Source organism: Octodon degus, unplaced genomic scaffold, assembly GCF_000260255.1.
Source record: "Octodon degus isolate 3935 unplaced genomic scaffold, OctDeg1.0 scaffold00016, whole genome shotgun sequence".
In the NCBI taxonomy this organism is placed as follows: Eukaryota; Metazoa; Chordata; class Mammalia; order Rodentia; family Octodontidae; genus Octodon; species Octodon degus.
In genome coordinates this window covers 9,638,650-9,642,294 of record NW_004524592.1, presented here as the reverse complement: position 1 = coordinate 9,642,294, position 3,645 = coordinate 9,638,650, and the positions used below count along the sequence as shown (strand labels likewise).

The 3,645-nt window shown below is 39.9% G+C and overlaps 2 pseudogenes; one reads left to right on the top strand and one right to left on the bottom strand.

The window, feature by feature from the left end:
* Positions 1 to 1,067: 1,067 nt before the first annotated feature.
* Positions 1,068 to 1,668, bottom strand: LOC105741591 (annotated as a pseudogene).
* Positions 1,669 to 2,070: 402 nt separating this feature from the next.
* Positions 2,071 to 3,639, top strand: LOC101585392 (annotated as a pseudogene).
* The last annotated feature ends 6 nt before the right edge of the window (positions 3,640 to 3,645 follow it).

Genomic DNA, 3,645 nt, shown 5'->3' with positions numbered 1-3,645 from the left:
AGGGCTGTTAGGATTGAAAGCAATTATCTTTTGAAACTTGGAGAAAAATATCTGACATCGTCCTTCCTACAGCTGTTCTTGCCAACTGCGGTGCCATTTTCATCACCATCTGAAGAAGAAGAGACAGTGGGAGACGGGAGGATGTTAGCAAGGTGCTATACCCGAGTGCTCAGAGGCCAGGCAAGGAAGTAGCATCATGAAACTGGACCAGCGGGGACTTTTCTGTAAGCACTCCAGACTTTTAAACATGCGTAACTCATTCAACTGAAATGCTGCAGTTTATTGAGCACTTTCTATGCACCAGCCACTTTATAAATCTAGGATAAAGCCTGTGGGACAGCTACTGTCATTATATTAGCTCCTGTTCGGCAGTGGGGAAAAAAATCAACCTACAAGTGGCAGAACCAACCAACATCTGCCCACCACTGACTCCCATTTTTACCATCACACTAAAGGCTAAGAACTTTACAAAACACAGCATAGAAATGGAAACTCGCTAGGAGTAAGAGATGTGAACAGGATCAGAAAAGACTAGGATGATTTTTGAAAAAAAAAGTAAACAAACAAATCAGACTATGGAAATTGAGTACACACAGAGTATGAAGGAGACATGCCAAAAAAAAAAAAAAAAAAAAAAGAGAAAAATTATATAAGGAAAAAATGAGGGATATGCGTCATTGTAAGACAAAATTAGTTTTGTCCTCGTGCCTACCCAGACCAAGAAACTTGAAATGTTTCATGAAAAAACCTGTGAATTTTACCATAAATGATATTGTTTCTATTATTATTATTTCTTGTATATGGTAGATTAAGCCCTAAAGAGGTTCCAATTTAGTTGAAGTTCTGTGATTTATGTAGACAATGCTGCCCTCTCCTGGCCCACATCTTAATAGCATGACTGGTTTTTTTTGTTGTTGTTTTTCAGAAAGCATCAAAAAGAGAATTTATTTAACCATTCTCAGCTGATAATACAGCAAATAGGTGAATAATTCATGCTATAGCATGCTGAATGAACTGAAAACAAAAAGTTGGTTGGAAGGAAGCAGAGGAACTTTGTCTTATAAGAATCAGAATCGAGGGGCTCCATAATCATCTGGCATCTGTTCAATGTTGTATCTGTGATTAGAAATGTACATGATAGGAACTCCAGGGATCTTCCGGATCCTCCGTTTAAGGTCTCGGTCAACTGTGGCCACAATGTAACACTTGTGCTGAGTTACTCTCTGCACCAAGCAGTCGTCTGCGTAGGTCCCTTTATGTGTGCAAGCAAGGTAAGCGTTCAAACCGTGGATCCTTGGTGATCCTTAGGGCCACTCGATACTTCTGTTCCGATTTTTCAATTTCTGCCATTACACAATCAGTTATACAAGGGATACACTTGGCATACAGACAGTCCATCATTGGTTGTACCAAGTCCAATTTGGCTTTGATGGAAAAGTTGATAAAGTTGGTATCAACCAGGATATGATAAGGTGGGCCCAGCTGTGTATTATACTGGAAGAATAAGCAGGAAGGATGTTGGGGGACTTCTCTTTCCGTTAGAGCACTAGGATCTTTCTTTTCTTTCTTTTTAGGTTTTAATCTATCCTTTTCTTTGAGTCTCTCATCTCTGAGACTAAGCATTCCCTTCATGGTCGCATACTTTCTTGTTTTCTTTTGTTTCCCCATGTCCATGCTGTGGTCCGCTTCTTCTGGAATCACATGACTGTTTTTTTATCAAGCTCTTTCTACCTTTCTTATTTTTCCCAAAGTACTTTGCAAAATATTGCAGCCATTTACCACTGCACATGTTCATAAAGTAAACATATTATCTACATGTCAAACACCTTTTTCCTATTTTTAATCTAAATTGAAGTTGTATCAGTAATGGATTAAGTCGATCTGCAGGAGTGGCGCTACCGAGCTCCTGAACTTCCGAAATTCATTTCTCCAGGGAAAGGAGAGCAAACTTAGAAAAACCCTAATCTGAACATACTATAAAAGAAACAGCTGCCTTCTTCTGTTATAGGGAATAAGCTTTGTTATCTTGGGAGGGAACAAGAGCCCAAAACTTTTTGAATATATTTTGGAATGATGGTTAGTGATCATGAATAGAAAACCACTTCTGGTTTCTTAGAGGGACAGATTGCTTAAAAATCTCAGCCCAAGAAGGGGCTGTTGAATAAGAATTATAGCACGAGTGTGGACACTGCAGCACTTTTCTTGCACCCCACTGACAGCTTTTCTTTTTGTTTAAGGAGACTATCAGCCAGGGTGAGCTTCTAGTCCAGTAATCCAGTCTCTCACTGATGTCTGAATTCTCTGTACAGAATCCTTTAGGAGTAGAAATTAAAGCCCTCTTTTTTTCTGTAGGGAGCTCATTTAATCCAGAAGTAGTTGGCTTGGTTTCTTACAGTTTTATTCCATGAACTTATTAATAATTCCATAATAATGGGTTGAACTCTGTTTTAAAAATTTAAGACTTCTCAGGCCAGCCAGATAGCTCAGCAGACTAAAGAACCTCCTTAGGCAGATGCAGAGACCGGGATTCAATCCCTGACATGCTGTGCCAGCCCTGCTCCTGAGGAGTGCTGAGAGAGCAATTGAGACTGGGCGTGGTGGTGCATGCCTGTAATCCCAGCGCTTGGGAGGCTGAAAACAGGAGAATCACTATGAGTCTAATCTACATAGTGAGACCCTGTAGACCTTGTACTAACATGTATAAAAAATAATAATAATAAATTAAGACTTCTGAAGTTAGAGCAGAATTCTTCCTGGTGGCCTTTCTCATTCCTCGCTCCTTCAACTCCTTCACACAGATGACTTTTATTATAATTTGCTGTGCCATATTTTGTAGACTGCTTTCTTGTCTACATGTGATATTGCATCCTATCTATATTTTACCTGAATTGTGCACTATATGCTTTCTGTCTTACTTGTTTTCACTCAACAATAAATTGATATAATATGGATGGAAAAAGCAAAAGAATCCCAGGCAGTAGGATAGTAATGATGATGCTGAAGATGTTTCAGTGTTTGATGCAGAAGAAGAGACAGCTAGTAGACCTAAAAGATCCAAAATCAGACATCCAGTGGCATCATTTTTCCATTTGTTCTTTTGAGTCAGTGCGATTATAGTCTATCTTCTATGTGAATTGCTCAGCAGCAGCTTTAGTGCCTGTATGGTCACCATTATGTTGTTGTTATCATGTGCCTTTTGGGCAGTGAAGAATGTCACAGGTAGACTAATGGTTGGTCTGCATTGGTGGAATCATATTGATGAGGATGGAAAGAGCCACTGGGTGTTTGAGTCCAGGAAGGCAACTTCTCAAGAGAGTAAAAGTGTTTCAGAGGCTGAATCAAGAATATTTTGGTTAGGACTTATTGCCTGTCCAGTCCTGTGGGTGATATTTGCCTTCAGTGCTCTCTTCTCCTTCAGAGTAAAGTGGTTGGTCCCAGGCGGTGGTTATCATGGATGTGGTGCTTCAAGGTGCCAACCTCTAGGGTTACATCAGGTGTAAGGTGGGCAGCAGGAAGAGTTTAACCAGCATGGCTACCTCATATCTTGGAAAGCAGTTTTTAAGACAAAATACTGGAGATGACCAGATTTCCTGAGTAGAGAGAAAACTTACGTGTTCTATTACCTTGGGGAACAATTGAAGAGAT